This window comes from Talpa europaea, assembly GCF_964194135.1.
Source record: "Talpa europaea genome assembly, chromosome: X".
In the NCBI taxonomy this organism is placed as follows: domain Eukaryota; kingdom Metazoa; phylum Chordata; class Mammalia; order Eulipotyphla; family Talpidae; genus Talpa; species Talpa europaea.
This window is the reverse complement of record NC_140081.1, coordinates 39,545,501-39,565,336: the sequence shown is the minus strand read 5'-3', so window position 1 is coordinate 39,565,336 and position 19,836 is coordinate 39,545,501. Positions and strand designations below refer to the sequence as shown.

Below are 19,836 nucleotides of genomic sequence, written 5' to 3'. Positions count from 1 at the left end.
CACATGTACATCCAAAAATTAAAGAAAAATAAGGAAGAACCATGAATTAGATTAAAATTCAAATTTCACTATTTTATAAGTATGATCATGAAAATAATGAACTCATTAGATTATGCCAAATTGGGGCATCAGGAGATAGGCTATACCTTCATACTTGTTTGTGATCATCCTAATTGAAGAATGTACACAACGCCAAATAACAGATATAAAACTAACAAGGATATTTGTCCTTGGCTATAGGAAAATTTTGCTGAGACATGCCTTTTTAGTCAAGTCCAAGTGACTCAGGATCTGTGGTATCTCAAAGATGACTATATATCTCAGAAGAATATTTAGGAAAGATATGGTTTTTAGTCTATAGAGACGCCTGCCAGTTGACACATATTGGTAGCCATCAATAACATTTCAGAGCCCAGTCAAGAAGCTAACATGCAATAGCTAATCAGTCCTCCTCTCTCCCTCCTGCTGCATAAAATCTTTAGACTATTTTTGAATTAAATTTAGTTTTTCCCCAGTATATTCATTTTTATTTAAAACAAGAAGACAGTTCTTTCTCTCCAGATTTTCATGTTTAATAGTGTAAATTACAAGAAAATCATCTCAGTAGAAAGGGTTAATTACAATGTTATTTTAGAAAGGTTTATTCCTCAAAATGAATAATAATGTACAAATCATGAGAATGATTAGCTTCAATGGCTTCCTCTTCATCTAACCTTGTTTCTACATGTTATTTCTGTGATTCATCAAGAGAGGCCAGGAAATCATTTATGTCACTTGCAAAAGTTCCTTGTGATGTAATCATCATCTTCTAGAAAATTTAGACTTTGAATATTTTTTTTTAACTCCAATACTGTGTTCTTCTCTTCCTAGTAGCTTTTTTATTTTCACATTTCTTTTGATTTTCAATGTAGAAAATGTGCTTAATGTGTTCTTCACAGATAGTAGGAGTGATTTTCTGGAGATTCAGAAACACTCCACCTGGTGTTCTTCTTTGACTACCATTCATTATAAAAGGACACCATTTGGTTCAACGTCAGCAGTTTCCATCAGAAGTTTAATTGCCTTTTTGTTTTCAATTGTCCCCACTATTTGGGCTATCAGATCTTTCTTTGTTTCCTGTAACCTGAAAGAAATTTCATAAAATACTTTCTCTTGAGAATCGTTCTTTGAGATCTCATACCATCTTTGTAATTTATTTCTAGTCTGTTTCCTAGTCTGTCTTTTACAAATCATTTTGTTTTGTCTTGAGATGACTTTGCTCATTTTCTTCTTCATTTGATTCTGTTTTTTTTTTCTTTTTTTTTTGGCCAGCATGTATAGTTCTAGTTCTGTATCTAATTTATTTGTATTTTTTCACATTCCCTCGTAAATTTCTTAGCAAGCAAATAATTATAGGTCTCAGACCGTCTTTTATCAATAGTGCACTCCATTCTCAAGAGTCCAAGTTCTGTGCCACTGCATCTTGACTTTATTCCTGCAGCAAAGCACCCCATATGTTGTTAACCATTTTTCTTCCAGCAGCATGTAGTTTCTAGGTGTTTTGCTCAAACTGAAAAAAACTCTGATTGGGAAGAGCATTAAAACAATTCTGTCCCTTTCATTTCCAAAGACAACTATCATCTGAATCAGAAAAACTCTCTGCACTTGAATCCACACTCCTAACAGTCAGATGATGTGATTTCAGCACATGTTGCTGTAGTACCCTGGAAGGGCCTCATTACGCAGAACCTACCTAGTGCTTTTGGCACCAGCAGCTGCCTGTCGCCAGGTGCAACCACCATGTAGAAATCTGAGTAGGAAAACTTCCCATCTTCCATGTCTCCAGCTTCCTGCACCATCTTCCCAAAGCTCTGCAGAATATATAGAGTTTTTAATCTCACTTTCTAATTTTTATTGTTGTTGTTTTGATGCCAGCTGATGTCTCAGCTGCTCTGAGAATTTATTGGGTTATTTAGTGGTTGTGAACTTTTGGGTTGGATAACACAGACAACAGAGAAGGTAATATGAGGAGCACATAACAGCCCAACAGACCTCCCCCAATAAGCAGTGTTCCTTCTCAGATGGTACTACCCACCGAGATAGATGGTTAGTAAAAAAGTTTAAGTAAATGGCAATCCCCTTGATTAGTTGCACAGGCATAAATGGAGTCCTGTTCACAGCCTTAAGATTCAAGATGTTGTGTCAGGAGCACCAGGAATACATATGATTTAGAAGACCTGGAAGTTACGCATCAAGCTGGACCACAGTGAGGGAGTGGAAGAAGAGTGAGAGGGAGAAAGAGGAAGAGAGAGGAAGGGAGGGGAAGGAACAGGAGCCCTGGTGTCTAAATCAACCAAGATCTTTAAAACAAAAGGATCCTGGGCCTCCCCTGGTGGCACAGATGGTTGAGCTCACACTATGAAGCTGTCCGCAGCCTCTGCCATGCCGGTTCTATCCAAGCCGGCCGGCCGGCGAGGGTACCACATGGCATGGCAGACCTCTCCTGTCTCGCCCGCTGCTCCCCTCAGCAGTGTATTTTGTCAGTCTGCCTGTTCTGCTCCCCGCTCTGTCTCTGGTGAATCCTCTCACCCTCCTGCACATCTGTCCTGTATCCCAGTTTTTGAATAAATAAATAAATCTTTAAAAAAAAAAAAAAGATCCTCAGTGTGAACATGCAGCATGGCTTTTGTATAGTCATGTGACTGGCTACATATTTGAGTTATTCCTCTTTGAATTGAATGCTCTTTTGATATACATTTCAGTACAAAGCTTGGAGGCACTTGCAATACAAAAATAGGAAAAGTCTCCGGGAGCTCACAATACAGTCTGCCCCGCAATGTGTAGGCATCATAACCAATGTTGAAGACTTTAACTACATGGGTAGTTGGTATCTAAAACTCAGAGGGGGTCTCCCTGGTGGCGCAGGCAGTTGAGTGCAGCGCTGTGGAACTGTCTGCAGCCTCTGCAGTGCCGGTTCGATCCCCGCGGGCCTCGGAGCAACCCACATGGCAAGCAGACCTCTCTATTCTCGCACACTGCTCCCTTTAGCAGTTTATTTCATCGGTCTGCCTGTTCTGTTCCCTGCTCTGTCTCTGGTGAATCCTCAGCCTCCCACACATCTGGCCTGTACCCTGGTTCTTGTATAAATAAAATAAATCTTTAAAAAAATAATAAAATAAAACTCAGAGGTAAGGAACCCATAAAACACATTCAAACAGAATTGTAGTAGGCATTCTATGATTATAGAGACAATAGTATGAAATTTAGTCTGTATTGTCCCAAGACTAGTAATGAAAATAGGTAATGTAAGTACAGTTAAAGGTGTATTTCATCTCAGGAGGCAGTGATGTAGGCGGGTTTCCTGTTAGACCTATAAGCTATAAGTAGTCAAATATTTAATAAGTTTTATTAATATTTTATTTCAAAAAATACATCATTTTTCATCTTTGTACAATGTATGCATTTTCATTTTGGTTAGATTCCCCATACAATTGCACCCCCCCTTATTTTGACACTAGTTCTTCCTCTCCCCACCCCTCCCTAATCCCCACCCCGTAGTGTGTCTCTGGTTTATAGTTGCTTATTGATTTTGATTAGTACTTTGTATTGATTAGTCTTTTTCCTGGTCTCTTTTTTTTTTAAGATTTATTCATTTACAAGCTCTGGGTACAGTCAGAAGAGCAGGAGGGTGAGAGAATTCACCAGAAACAGAGCGGGAAGCAGAGCAGGCAGATGGACCAAAGTACACTGCTGAGGGGAGCAGCGGGAGAGGTCTGCGCACCATGTGGGACCCTCCTCCAGTGGCCAGGGAGCAGCAGGGGATCGAACCGGCACTGCAGAGGCTGCGGGCAGCTTCGCAACCCAGTGCTCAACTGCTGTGCCACTGGGGAGGCCCTTTTTCCTGGTCTGTTATTTAGGTTTTCTAAATTCCTGCTATGAGTGCTATCATCCGGTAATTTTCTTTTTCTTTCTGACTCATTTCACTGAGCATGATCCCTTCTAGCTCCATCCATGTTGCTACAAACTGCATGTGTTTATCTTTTTTGATTGCTGAGTAATATTCCATTGTGTATATGTACCACATTTTCTTGATCAAGTCATATATTTGTGGGCATTTGGGTTGTTTCCAAAGCTTAGCTATTGTAAATAGTGCTAGTATAATCATAAGGGTGCAGGTGCCCTTTGAAATTACTGTTTCTGTAAATGGGTAAATATCTAGGAGTGGAATTGCTGGATCATATGGAAGCTCTATGTTTAGTAGGTCAAGATATCTCTACACAGCTTTTTCCATAGTGGTTGTACTAGTTTGCACTCCCACCAGCAGTGCAGGAGAGTTCCTTTTTCTCCACAACCTCGCCAACATTTGTTGTTGCTAGTTTTTTTTGATATGTGCCATTCTCACTGGTATAAGATGGTATCTCATGGTAGTTTTGATTTGCATTTCACTGATTACAAGTGATGTTGAACAATTTTTCATATGCCTGTTGGCCATTTGCATTTCCTCCTCAGAGAAGTTTCTTTTAGCTCTTCTGCCCATTTTTTGACTGGGTTATTTTTGTTTTTGTTGCATCTCATCAGCTCCTTGTAGATTTTTGTGATCAGTCCTTTATCATTAGTGTTGTGTGCAAAAATGTTCTCCCAGTTGGTGGGGTTTCTCTTTGTTTTTGTTATTGTCTCTTTTGCTGTGCAGAAACTCTTTAATTTGATGTAGTCCCAGCTGTTTATCTTTGCCTTCACTATCACTGCTTTGGGTGATGTGTCTGTAAAGATGTCTTTGATGTGCATATCACGTAGTGTTTCGCCTATATTTCCTTCTATGTATTTTATGGTTTCAGGTCTTATGTCTAGTTCTTTAATCCATTTTGAGTTGATTTTTATGTATGGTGTGAGGTAGTGGTCAAGCTTCATTCTTTTGCATGTAGCGACCCAGTTTTCCCAGCACCATTTATTGAACAAACTTTCTTTGCTCCTTTGTCAAAGATTAGTTGATCATAAATCTGTGGGTTTATTTCTGGATTTTCTATTTGATTCCATTGGTCTGTATTGAACATACAATTTAATTGTCAGTTAAAGGGAGACGGTTATGAAACATTAAGATAAGACTTCAGATGCCATGGGAGAGCAATGATGTTTGGGATGTAGAATTTTCTCAGAGCTCAACAGCAGATACCAAAGTCTGGAGAAAGTTTCATATACTCCACAGACATGGAGTATGAAGTATCTCAAATTGGCTTAATCCATTTTCTGTATTTATATTGATCCAGAGATGTATTTTTAGAGCCACGTGTTAATTTGAGGTTTGGTCTCTTGGCATATCTAAACCTTAATATACCTTTGCTTCTTGTATCTATTTATCATGTCCTTATAAAGAAATGATCTGTTTTATTTCAAATTGTCACTCCAATTCAATTACACAAATTTCTTGATCACTTAAAATCATTATAATATCAATATAATAGAAACTGAAAGTGTAGACAACAAAAACTTAAATGCATAAGTGGGATAACACCAAACTAATGAATTATACACAGAAGAAAAAAACAATCAATATATTGAAAAGTAACTTACATAATGGGGACAATAGTCCCCAACCATATATCTGATTTGGGGATAATACCAAAAGCATATAAAGAGACATTCTGTGGGGGAGGAGGAGGGAGAGGGATTAGAGGGAGGGAGGGAGGAGCAGAGGGGACTTTGGTGATGATGCATGGGTAAATTGGTGAAGGAAATTTTATCGGAACTACACCTGGGGAGGGGGGAGCAAACATTGTTTAAAAATGAACAATGATGTAGAATATATAAATAAATAAATTTAAACAAAGAACTCCTAAATCTCAATACCAAGAAAATCCCATAATTTAATTAATAATGGGGAAAGAACTTAGATATTTTTCTCCATAGAAGACCTATAAATGGCCAAAAGATAAATAAAAATAGACTCAAAATCACTGATCATCAGGGAAATGCAAATCAAAACCACAATGTGACATCATCTCACATTGGATAACTATTATAAAATAAAATCAATAGGCAATATTGAATAAGATATGAAGAAAGGGAAACACTTAAACAGTGTTCTTAGAAATGTAAATGGCATAGCCAATATGGGAAACAGTACATGGTTCCTCAAAATTAAAAATTGGATTACCATATAATAGAGCAATTTCCTTCTTGGAAAGGAATGAAATCAGTGTCTCCAATTATTTCTCATATGCATTTGCATTGCAGGTTTATTCACAACAGCCAAGATATGGAAATAAATGAGATATCCTTAGTCAAATTAATACATAAAAAAGTTTATATAGGTTCCATATCTTGGCCATATATATGTATGTATATATAAATAGACAGCCAGCTTTGAAAAAAGAAGGAAATATTGTCATAAGGACCTCAATTCACTTGAATTTTGCTAAGAGAAGTCAGAGAGAAAATGGGAAATATTACATGCTATAACTTATATGTGAATTCTAAACAAAAAAGGGCTTTTTTCATAAAAGCAAACAGAATGGGAATTGGGAAAGGGCTGCCTCCACAGCCAGAGGTGAGATGAAAAGCCCCATCAAGCCAGGTCCCTCTGGTTGCCAGAGCCTAGAGGGGGATCCAGTGATTTGGGCCCAGTGGGTGATCCAGCCATGACAAAGGCAGTCTGTGGGACCACAGACCCACCTCTGGAATTAAACAAATACAGAAGGAGATTTTCTGTGACAGCAACCACTAATATAGTCATAGTAACACTGCCCTACTGGACTTCTGGCATAAGCTTTTGACTCGATTGGACCACCAATTTCTGACATTCCAGAAAGAGCACACCAAAAAGATGCTGGCCAGTACCAGTGAAATAGTGCCCCAACACATAGAACAAATCAGAAAACAAACAGCAGGGAGAAGAAAAAATACAAGCAACCAAGCAAGTCCTCAGGGAAAAGACAAACCACAAAAAGAAAATCACCCACAAGATTGCAACAACAGTGTCTCAGAAGAAGTTCTGAACCTCCCCGATAGAGAATTTAAATCACCATGATTAAAAAACTGTAAGAAGTTGAAATTGATATGAGAAAAATAATCAACAAACAGGAGAATGAAATTGAGTCCTTAAAGAGGGAAGTGAAAGAAAACAAGAGATCAAAGGATAAATGGAGGGGCTAAAGAACTCTGGGGAAAGCAGTGAAAGCAGAATAGATGAATTTGAAGAACAAATAAGCACTCTGGAAGACACAGAAATAAAAAGAACCAAAACAGAAAAGGAAAGAGAAGTATGAAGGAAAAATAAAGAAGAAAGACTTTGGGAACTATCTGACTCCACTATGAAAGGAAATATAAGAATTATAGGATTCCCAGAAGGAGAGGAAGGAGACATAGAAATAGAAAAAATATTCAAGGAAATAATTGAAGGGAACTTCCCAAGCATGAAGAAGGAGCTGAAAATAGACATACAAGAAGCAAGAAGAACACCAACTTCCATGATGAAAGGAAAAAATACAGCAAGACACATAATAGTAAAGCTGCCAAGAATCCAAGACAAGGAAAAAAATAATGAAGCTGACAAGAGGGAAGAACAGATAACACACAAAGGAAAACCAATCAGGCTGACATCAGACTTTTCTGAAGAAACACTATGGGCAAAGAGAGAGTGGAGGGACATAGTCAACCAACTCCAAGACAACAAATGCCAACCAAGAATACTCTATCCCGAAAAGCTTTCCTTCCTCTATGAAGAAAGAATGAGGACCTTCCCAGACAAAAAGAAATTCTGGAATTTCATTACGACTAAACCCCCACTCCAAAAAAATACTACCAGGAGTCCTAGATCTGGAACCAACAGAGGAATGAGTAAGAACAAAACAAGACTAAAAGAATTAATTAAAAATAAGTAAATAAAACCAGAGAAAAGCAAACAAAATGGCAAATACAGATGCTAACATATCAATATTAACTCTAAATATAAACGGACTAAACACTTCAATAAAAAGACACAGAATCACAGAAACAAAACCCAAACTTTTGCTATCTCAAGGAAACGCATTTAACTACAAAGGATAAAAATAAACTGAAAGTAAAAGGATGGAAAACAATCCTACAAGCAAATGGACCAAAAAGAAGGCAAAAACAGCTATACTTATATCAGATAAAAGAGGTTTCAAACTCAAAAAGTTAAAAAGAGACCCAGTCACTACATGTAAAGAAGACATAACACTCATTACCATATACTCACCAACTGCAGGAGAACCAAAATATATCAGACAACTATTATCATCTCTGAAAACAGACATCAGTGAAAACACATATGTAGTGGGAGACTTCAACACACCACTATCAACAATGAGCCTCCCCGGTGGCGCAGCAGTTGAGTGCTGGGCTGTGAAGCTGCCCACAGCCTCTGCAGTGCCGGTTCGATCCCCAGCCACCAGCAAGTGTCCCACAAGGCACGCAGACCTCTCCTGTCACGCCCACTGCTCCCCTCAGTGCTGTACTTTGTCAATCTGCCTGTTCTGATCTCCTCTCTGGCTCTGGTGAATTCTCTCACCCTCCCATGCTTCTGCCTATACCCAGTGCTTGTATAAATAAATAAAAAATCTAAAAAAAGGATAGATAAATGAGACAAAAAATAAGTAAGGACACTAAAGCTCTAAATAAGCTCATGGGCTTAACAGACATCTATAGAACACTAACACCCAAAAAATATGAATAGACAATTTTCTCAAGCACACATGGATCATTCACATACTGGGACAAAAGACACAAATCAACAGATACACCAAGATTGAAATTCTACCAATCATCTTCTCTAACCATGAAGGCATCAAAATATAAATAAACCATAAAAAGAAGGCAAGGAACACTCCTACCACATGGAGATTGAATCCTGCAATACTGAAAGACCACTGGAATAATCAGGAGATCAAAGAAGAAATTAAAATATACTTTGAGTTGAATGACAAGTAGGGCAACAATTTCCTAAATGTATGGGATGCAACAAAAGCAATAAAAAGAGCAAAATATATAACAATACTGGTTCACATCAAGAAACAAGAAAGAACACAAAGCATCAACCTAATCACACATCTCAAAGAACTAGAAAAAGAACAATAAAACCCCAAAAACAGTAGAAGAACGGATATAATAAAAATCAAAGCAGAAATAAATGAAACAGAAACTAAAAAAAAAAAATGCAAAAAAATCAATGAATTCAAAAGTGGGTTCTTCAAAAAAATAAATAAAATAGACAAACCCCTAGCCAGGCTCAAAAAGAAAAAAAAAACGGGAGAAAGCACAAATAGGATCACAGATGAAAGAGAAATCACAACAGACACAACAAAAAACAAAAGAATAATCAGAAAATACTATGAACAGTTATATGCAAACAAACTTAACAATTTAGAAGAGATGGACAAATTCCTACAACTCTACAATCACCCAAAGGAAAAACATAAAGAATAAATAGAACACCTAAACAGACCAATTACAAGCAGTGAAATTGAAATGGTAATTAAAACCCTCCCCAAAAACAAAAGCCCAGGAACAGATGGATTTACAAATGAATACTACCAAACATTCAGTAACAAATCAGTGCCTAGCCTTCATAAACTCTTTCAAAAAAATGAGAAGGAAAGGATAATACCAAACATGTTCTATGAAGCCAACATTACACTAACAACAAAACTGAACAAGGAAAACACAAGAAAAGAAAACTACAGGGCAATCTCTCTAACGAACTCTGATGCAAAAAATCCTCCATAAAATCTTAGCTATCAGAATACAATGTATCCATAAGATATTTCACCACGACCAAATAGGATTTATTCCTGGGATACAAGGATGGTTCAATATCCGAAAATCAATCAATGTAATCCAACACATCAACAAAAGGAAATATAAAAAAACACATGATAATATCAATAGATGCTGAGAAAGCTTTCAAAAAAGTACAACACCCATTTGTGATAATAGCCCTTGAAATTCTTGGGATACAAAGAACATACCTCAACATCATAAAGGCCATCCATATATGACAAGCCCATAGCCAATATTATTCTCAATGGTGAATAGCTGAAAGCATTTCTGTTAAGATCTGGAACAAGACATGGATGTCCAGTCGCAGCAATGTTTTTTAATATAATACTGGAAGTCCTAGCCAGAGCAGTAAGACAAGAAACAGACATACAAGGAATCCAAATAGGGAAGGAAAAAGTCAATCACTATTCACAGATGATATGGCAATATACATAGAAAACCCCAAAACTCCACAGAAAACCTAATTAAACTAATCAATCAGTTTAGTAAAATAGCAGGATACAAAATCAGTGGCCTTCCTATACACAAACAATAAATCTGAAGAAGAAGAAATCAAGAAAACCACCCCTTTTATTATTGAAACTAAAAAAATCAAATACTTGGGAATAAACCTAGCAAAAGAGGTAAAGGACTTTTACAAAGAAAACTATAAAGCACTGTTAAAAGAAATAAAGGAAGACACAAAGAAATGGAGAGACATCCCCTGCTCTTGGAATGGAAGAATTAACATTATCAAAATGGCCATCCTACCTAAAGCAGTTTAGAGATTCAATGCTATTCCAATAAAAATTTCAATGACATTCTTCAAAGAAATATAACAAATATTGATGAAATTCATATGGGGCCATCAAAAACCCTGAATAGCCGAAGCACTCCTGAAAAAATAAAAGAAGGAAATGGAGGCATCACACGCCCAGATTTCAAACAATATTATAAAGCCATAATAATTAAAACTGCATGGTATTGGAACAAGAACAGGCACATGGACTAATGGAACCAAACAGAAAATCCAGAAATACACCCACAGATTTACAGTCAACTAGTCTTTGACAAAGGAGCAAAGAATATGCAATGGAGAAAAGAATGTTTGTTCAATAAATGGTGCTGGGAAAACTGGGGTGCTACATGCAAAAGAATGAAGCTTCACTACTACCTCACACCATGCACAAAAACCAACTCAAAATGGATTAAAGAACTAGACATAAGACCTGAAATCATAAAATATATAGAAGAAAATACAGGTGAAATACTACGTGACATACACCTCTGCAACATCTTTAAAGACTTATCACCCAAAGCAGTGATAGTTGAGGCAAAGATAAACAATTCGGACAACATCAAATTAAAGAGCTTCTGTACAACAAAAGAGACAGTAACAAAAACAAAGAGACACCCTACCGACTGGATGAAAATTTTTGCACATAACACTAATGATAAAGGACTGAACACAAAAATCTACAAAGAGCTGAAGAGACTCAACAAAAACAAAGTAAATAATCCAGTCAAAAAATGGGCAGAATAACTAAAAAGAAACTTCTCCAAAGAGGAAATTCAAATAGCCAACAGGCATATGAAAAAGTGTTCAGCATCACTTGTAATCAGGGAAATGCAAATGAAAACTACAATCTTACACCATTGAGAATGGCACATATTAAAAAAAAAAAAAACTAGTCACAACAAATGTTAGTGAGAATGTGGAGAAAATGGAACTCTCCTGCACTGTTGGTGGGAGTGCAACTGGTCCAACCACTACGGAAAGCTGTGTGGAGATTCCTCAACCTGCTAAAGATGGAGCTTCCATATGATCCAGCAATTCCACTCCTAGGTATTTACCCAGAGGACACAAATCATTAATTCAAAAAGGCACCTGCACCCCTATGTTTATAGCAGCACTATTTGTAATAGCTAATCTATGCAAACAACCCAAATGCCCAAAAATAGATGAATGGATCAAGAAGGTGTGGTACATATACACAATGGAATATTACTCAGCAATCAAAAAGATAAACTCATGCAATTTGCAGCAACATGGATGGAGCTGGAAGATATCATGCTCACAAAATAAGTCAGAAATAAATAGAAAAATATAGCAGGAATTTAGAAAACCTAAATAAGAGACCAGGAAAAAGACTATAATAAAGTAAAAATCAAAATCAACAAGCAACTATAAACCAGAAACACACTGGGGGGTCAGGGAGGAGGGGTTAGGGTAAAAATAAGAGAGGTAGGAATTCTATGGGGAATATAACCAAGATGAAAAACAGCATACATTGTGCAAAAATGAAAAATTATGCAAAAAATATATAAAACTTAAAAAAATAAAATTAAAAGAAAAAGACTAGAATGGTGGTGGCCATGTTCATAGTGGAACCATATAGAGTGATGTAATTAAATAATACAAATTTTAAATATAAGACTAAGAATGGAGGATCTATTAAATTAAATAATACAAATTTTAAATATAAGACTAAGAACGGTTGGACAACATATTGACTAAATTTAAAAAAAAAGTTTTGGAAAAATGTAAGTTGCTGAGAGTAGATCTTAAGCATTCTCAATACACACACTTAAGTGTTAACAGTGGAAGTAATAGGTACTTTAATTACCTTGATCATGATAATAATCCCACAGTGTATATGTATGCCTAATCATCATGCTGCACACTTCAAATATATACATATATTTTGTAAATATCTTCTCAGCAAAGTTAGAAATTATATAATTTTTAATGTCAGGGGAACCAGAACGTAGTCAAAAAAAAAAATCCCAGTAAATTCATACTAAGAAGAATCAAAAACTCTTTCGGATAAGAAAACTAAATATGTAGCTAAAGGACCTTTGGTAAGATTAGCGCAGATTAGCATCACCACAGAATGTGGAACTATTCATCAAGACATGGAGATATTGTTAAGGAACAGATATATTTTTATTTCTTAGAAAATGCCTGGCCATTTCTCTTCATCTCACTGTCTCACCTGATTCATGCTAGTTAGGTCATGCATAGGCTACTACAATGAGTTCTTACCTGGGTTCTCTCTTTCCCTCCTTACATTTCTTCATACCTTTATTCCACTAGTCATGCTTTTATTAATACTTTAATTTTTCTCCCCACTACCATCCTTTATATATCCTTGTCCTTTTAATTCCCCCAATCACTCCTAATCTTCAGGCCTGTAGGAAGTTTATGGATGTCCACTATACAAATATTAAGGATTTGTTTTTATCATTTTTTTCTTATTTTTGTAAATGTAATTCTCTAAAATTCTCTCCATTTTGTTGAACATTTTTGCACTTCATCCTTATGGCTGTGTAATACTCTATGATGTACATATACCATGTCTTCTTGATCCAATCAGCTGTTGATTGATATTTAATGTTTCCATTCCATAGCTATTTAAATAATCATGCAATGAATATTCTGGAACAAATGGATTTTTGTGTGATTCATATTCTTTAGATCTATGCAAGAGAATGGGATTGTCAGTAACATGACATAAGGAAAATGAGTTAATCAGACTATTTTCACTTTCTCTACAACAAACAGACCATAACATGGAAATGTTATGTTTTCCACCTTTTGGACAGCCAGCAAACAGATAGGGCTTACATTCATAACAATGCATTAATTGCATGACTATGGGAACAGAACAGTGAGAAGAGGGCTAGGAAATTCAGTTGCTATTCTGCCTTTCAGTCGTTCAGATTGTTCTTTCTCTTTCTGCCTGCCTGCCTGTGTATATGATTCCCTGTTTCAGCATCAAAGGTGTGTTGGACATAATAAAGGCTCCAAGATTCTTCTTCAATTTGCCCAAATCAGCAGAGAACCTTCCCAGTTTGGAATGGTTGCACAAAATACGGCATTTCCATTTTTAGTAAATTTCCAATGCTTTCCCTAATGGTTGCACAATTTTACATTCCAAACAGCTGTGTAAATGTGGGTCTTCTGCCAAAGAAGTAAGTTCAGGGGGAAGTTTAAGTGTCAAGGAAAGAAGATTAAAGCGGGCAAGATCTCATAGACCAGCTACCAGTCTCCCAGGCAATCTACCCTTCATGGAGCTTTGAAATGTTTTCTTTGGGGAAATGATACAGTGTTGGGGTAATCATCAATGGCAACAAAGAAATTATAGATGGCAGAAAGACACAGTCACATAAAAAGAACTGATAATAATAATTGCCCTGGGAGACAAAAGTACCTGATAAGGGCCTCGCTGGTGGCACAAGAGGTTAAACACAGCACTGTGAAGCTATCTGCAGCCAGCTAGGGAGCTACCTTCATGGTGCCAGAGACCTTTCCTGTCTCACCCACTGCTCCCTTCAGCAGTGTATTTCAGTCAGTCTGCCTGTTCTGTTCCCCACTCTGTCTCTGGTGAATCCTTTCATCTCCCACACCTCTGGCTTGTACACGTTTTTGTATGCATAAATAAATAAATCTTTTTTAGAAATTGTCTTCAAAGCTGTTCAGTTTCCCTATAGTCCTCTAATAAGCGATATCATCCAATATTTTTCTTTTTCTAGAAGGGCAAACTCTTAGAACTATAAGTCACCCAAAGCTGAACAAAGAAGAAATACAAAACTTAAACCAATTTTAAACAGAGCAACTGAAACAGTAATGAAAACCCTCCTCCCTCCAAGAAAAAAACCCAGGACCAGATGGTTTCATAAACAAGTTCTACCAATCATTCAAAGGTGAAATAATGCCTGTCCTACAAAACTCTTACAAAAAATTGAGAAAGGTGGAATACTACAAATAAATTTTAGGAGGCAAACATTACATTAATATCAAAACTAATGACAACACACAAAAAAGAAAACTATAGACAAATCTCCGTAATGAACACAGATGCAAAAATCCTCAATAAAATTTTAGAAAACCAAGTTGAACAATGTATTAAAAGGATTATGCACCATGACCAAGTGGGATTTATCCTAGGGACAAAACGGATGTGTTTTTTAATTGCAAGGTCATTTGCCTTCATGGGATGACAGGTAGATATCAAGTAGATTGCTAAGTAATGCTGATCATACAATTCCTAAATACTTTAAGATTCCATCTCTGAGAAACCTGAAAATACAATTAAATCTTGGTCTTGTGATATAGACTTAGATTAGCAACTACATCTTATACTAATATCTGACTTCAACAACCATCCTTTTTGATTAGATTCTCAATAAGTTACTGAAAGTTGTGGTCAAAGTTTAAATCAGGGCTTCCCTGGTGGCACAGTGGTTGAGGGCTGGGTTGTGAAGCTGCCTGCAGCCTCTACAGCACCGGTTCGATCCCTGGCCACCGGGCGAGGATCCCACATGGCACGCAGACCTCTCCTGCCTCCCGCTGCTCTCCTCAGCAGTGTACTTCATCAGTCTTCCTGTTCTGCTCTCTGCTCCAGCTCTGGTGAATTTTCTCACCCTCCCATGCTTGTGACTGTACCCAGTGCTTGTATAAATAAATAAATAAATAAATCGGGGGGGCGGAGCAACATGGCGGCGAGGAGACTCTGCGAGTAAGATCTCCCATTAAAAAAAAGTTAATAGGGAGGAAAAGCGGCAGGTCCCAGTGAGAACTGGGACACGAAAGATAAACGGGTGACTCCAGCAAACTACCCGAAGAAGAAAGTTGCCATAAAAGAGGACCAGAAGGGAGGAAAGCACAGAACCCTGGTCCCCTCCCCCACCCACAGAGTCGGCACTCTCCGACTGGCAGAGAGGAGGAAAAAAACAAACCAAAACGACCAACAAGAACAAACTACGCAGCAAGCGGGACTGTGAGTGGAAAGGAACTATTGCAGCCACCACACCCTGTGAATGGAAGCTGTGGAGAACCCTGCAGGATTCACCGTGGCGGTGAGCGAATGGCTCTGGGCGCCATTAGAGAAGAACAAAGACCCCGGGAGACCCGCACACAGCCCGGGCTACCGGTAAGCTTGCACGGAAAAGCGGCGCACTTGGCGTGCTTGTAAAGCAAATGCGGATCGGGATCGCTGCTGCCCAGGTCCCCCGCGCCTGCGACCTAGGCTTGCGGGGAGACACGCAGAGGCCCTCCTCGCTGAGGTGAAAGTCCCTCACTGAGTGAGCAGGAACCAGGCGCCCAGGCATGGGAGCGGGTGCAAAAGGCGACAATCCCACGCAACTGAACTGGGCTACAGCCCGCATCCTGGAACTGAGGGCTTTGGAACTGAGACCCGGGGCACGAAATTCGGGGCGTGGGTTCTCCACGACGGTGGGGCACAAGGCAGACACAGCACCCCAAAGCCGTTGAGCTTTACCCTACCATTCTCGCTCTGCTCCCTGTCCCACGGGGGGGGGGGTCGAAAAACAGCCCCCCAAGGACAATAGGAGAGATCTCTGGCGCCACCTAGCGACCAGAAAAAAAAAGTGACTAACACCCCATAGAACAGGGAAACATCTTAAGAAAAGACTTGAAAAGGGCAGAAGGCTTCTGGAGGACCCAGTGGACAGCTGGGAAGTTAGCCCACGCCAGGCCCCTTCCGACCAGCAGTCTGAGCCCACAGAGGGAGCAGGCACACACGTCCGGGGCAGACCGGGCGCGCAGAAGAGTGTGCCTGAGACCGGAGGCGCAGGGACTGCATCCCGCTTCTCCATTTTAGAACAGGGACATTTCTTCAGTAAAGACTGCCTAAAACCAGCAGAAAGCTCCCCCAGAAGTCAGAGATGGCTCCTGGGGGAGCCAGAGGGGAGCGGAGAAGTTCACCCAAGATGCCAGCCAGTCCGAGCAACACAGTGTCCCAATGGATACGACAAATTAGAAAACAGACAGTAGGGAGCAGAAGAACCACACGCAACCTAACAACTCCTCAGGAAAGAAGCACACCACAAAAAGAAAACCAGCCCCCAGATTGCAACGACAGCAAATTGGAAGAACTTCTGAGCCTTCCAGAAAGAGAATTTAAAATTGCCATGATTAAAAAAGTGATAGAAGTCATAAAGGAAAACAATGATCAGAAGAAGGAAATTGAGTCCCTAAAGAGAGAAAACAATGGTCAGAAGAATGAAATTGAGTCCCTAAAGAGGGGAGTAAAATAAATGCAGGAGATCAAAGAATTAATGGAGGAACTAAAGAATTCTGGGAAAAGCAATGAAAGCAGAATAGATGAAATGGAAGAACGAATAAGTACTCTTGAAGACACAGAAATAAAAAGAACCAAAACTGAAAAGGAAAGAGAAGTACAAAGGAAAAAGAATGAAGAAAGACTTCGGGAACTATCTCACTCCATGAGGAAAGGAAATATAAGAGTTATAGGAATACCAGAAGGAGAGGAGAGAGATGTAGGAACAGAGAAAATATTCCAGGAGATAATTGAAGAGAACTTCCCAAATGCGAAGAAGGAGCTGAAAATTGATATACAAGAAGCAAAAAGAACACTAAACTTCCATGACGAAAGGAAAAATACAGCAAGACACATAATAGTAAAGTTCCCAAGAATCCAGGACAAGGAAAAAATAATGAAGCTGACAAGAGGGAAGAAACAGATAACATTCAAAGGAAAACCAATAAGGCTGACATCAGACTTCTCTGAAGAAACACTACGGGCAAGGAGAGAGTGGAGGGACATAGTCAACAGACTCCAAGAAAACAGATGCCAACCAAGAATACTCTATCCTGCAAAGCTCTCATTCCTCTATGAAGAAAGAATAAGGATCTTCCCAGACAAACAGAAACTCCGGAATTTCATTACGACTAAACCCCCACTCCAATAAATACTACAAGGAATCCTAAAGCCAGAACCTCAGAGGGACGAATAACAACGAAAGAAGACCAAAAAAAAGTTATTAAAAGAATAAATAAATAAAATCAAAGGAAAGACAAACACAATGGCAAATACAGATGCTAACATATCAATATTAACTCTAAATGTAAATGGACTAAACTCTTCAATAAAAAGACACAGAGTTGCAGGCTGGAATAAGAAACAAAACCCAACCTTTTGCTGTCTCCAGGAAACACATTTAGCTACCAAAGATAAAAATATGCTCAAAGTTAAAGAATGGAAAACAATCCTACAAGCAAATGGACCAAAAAGGAAAGCAGGAACAGCTATACTTATATCAGATAAAACAGACTTCAAACTCAAAAAAATAAAAAGAGACCCCAAAGGTCACTACATTATGATCAAGGGGACAATACTTCAAGAAGAAATAACACTCATTAACATATACTCACCAAACGAAGGAGCACCAAAATATATCAGACAACTGTTGTCCTCTCTGAAAACAGACATCAGAGAAAACACATACGTAGTGGGAGACTTCAACACACCACTATCAACAATGGATAGATCAACAAGACAAAAAATAAGTAAAGAAACTAAAGCTCTAAATAAGGACCTAGAGCATTTGGGCTTAACAGACATCTATAGAACACTAAACCCCCCCCAAAAAAAACGGAGTATACATTTTTCTCAAGTGCACACAGATCGTTATCCAGGATCGATCACATACTGGGGCACAAGACAAACATCAAAAGATACACCAAGATTGAAATCATACCAACCATCTTTTCTGACCAGGAAGGCATCAAACTAGAAATAAACCATAAAAAGAAGGCAAGGAACTATCCTACTTCATGGAGATTAAAAACCACACTACTGGAAGACGACTGGACTAACGAGGAGATCAAAGAAGAAATTAAAAAATTCTTTGAATTGAATGACAAGGAGGACACCAATATCCTAAATGTATGGGATGCAGCAAAAGCAGTAATAAGAGGAAAATATATAGCAAAAGAAGCTCACATCAAAAAACAAGATAGAAATCAAAGAAACAACCTAATCTCGAAGCTCAAAGATCTAGAAAAAGAACAACAAAAAAAAAAAACCCAAAACCAGTAGAAGATAAGAAATAATAAAAATCAAAGCAGAAATAATAAATGAAATTGAAACTAAAAAAACAATCCAAAAGATCAATGAAACCAAGAACTGGTTCTTTGAAAACATAAATTAAATAGAGAAACCCAGAGCCAGGCTCACAAAGGAAAAAAGGGAGAAAGCACAAATAAACAGGATCATAAATGAAAGAGGATAAATCACAATGGACACAGCAGAAATCAAAAGAATAATCAGTAACTACTATGAACAGTTATATGGAAACAAGTTCAACAATCTAGAGGAGATGGACAAATTCCTACAACTCTACAATCACCCAAAGCTAGATCAAGAAGAAATAGAACACCTAAACAGACCAATTACAAGCAGCGAAATTGAAATGGTAATCAAAAACCTCCCCAAAAACAAAAGCCCAGGACCTGATGGATTTACAAATGAATTCTACCAAAGATTCAGAGACTAATTAGTGCCTATCCTTCACAAACTCTTCCAAAAAATTGAGAAGGAAGGGACAATACCAAACACGTTCTATGAAGCCAACATTACACTAATACCAAAACCGAATAAGGACAACACAAAAAAGAAAACTACAGGCCAATCTCCCTAATGAACACTGATGCAAAAATCCTCAATAAAATTTTAGCTATCAGAATCCAACAATGTATCCATAAGATAATTCACCACGACCAAGTTGGATGCATTCCAGGGACACAAGGATGGTTTAACATCCGAAAATCAATCAACGTTATCCAACACATCAACAAAAAGAAATATAAAAACCATATGATGATATCAATAGATGCTGAGAAAGCTTTCGACAAAGTGCAACACGCATTCATGATAAAATCCCTTGAAATTCTTGGGATACAAGGAACATACCTCAACCTCATAAAGGCCATCTATGACAAGCCAACAGCCAGTATCATCCTCAATGGTGAAAAGCTGAAAGCATTTCCATTAAGATCTGGAACAAGACAAGGATGTCCACTCTCACCACTGCTTTTCAATATAATACTGGAAGTCCTAGCCAGAGCAATAAGACAAGAGAAAGACATACAAGGAATCCTAATAGGAAAAGAAGAAGTCAAACTATCACTATTTGCAGATGATATGATAATATACATAGAGAACCCCAAAAAATCCACAGAAAAACTAATTCAACTCATCAATCAATTCAGTAAAGTGGCAGGATACAAAATCAACACGCAAAAGTCAGTAGCCT

At 38.0% G+C, this 19,836-nt stretch overlaps 1 pseudogene across 1 annotated transcript; it reads right to left on the bottom strand.

The window, feature by feature from the left end:
- Positions 1-640: 640 nt before the first annotated feature.
- On the bottom strand, positions 641-1,838 carry LOC311187540 (phosphorylated adapter RNA export protein-like; annotated as a pseudogene). The gene has a single exon. The product of its transcript is annotated as a phosphorylated adapter RNA export protein-like (transcript).
- Between the last annotated feature and the right edge of the window lie 17,998 nt (positions 1,839-19,836).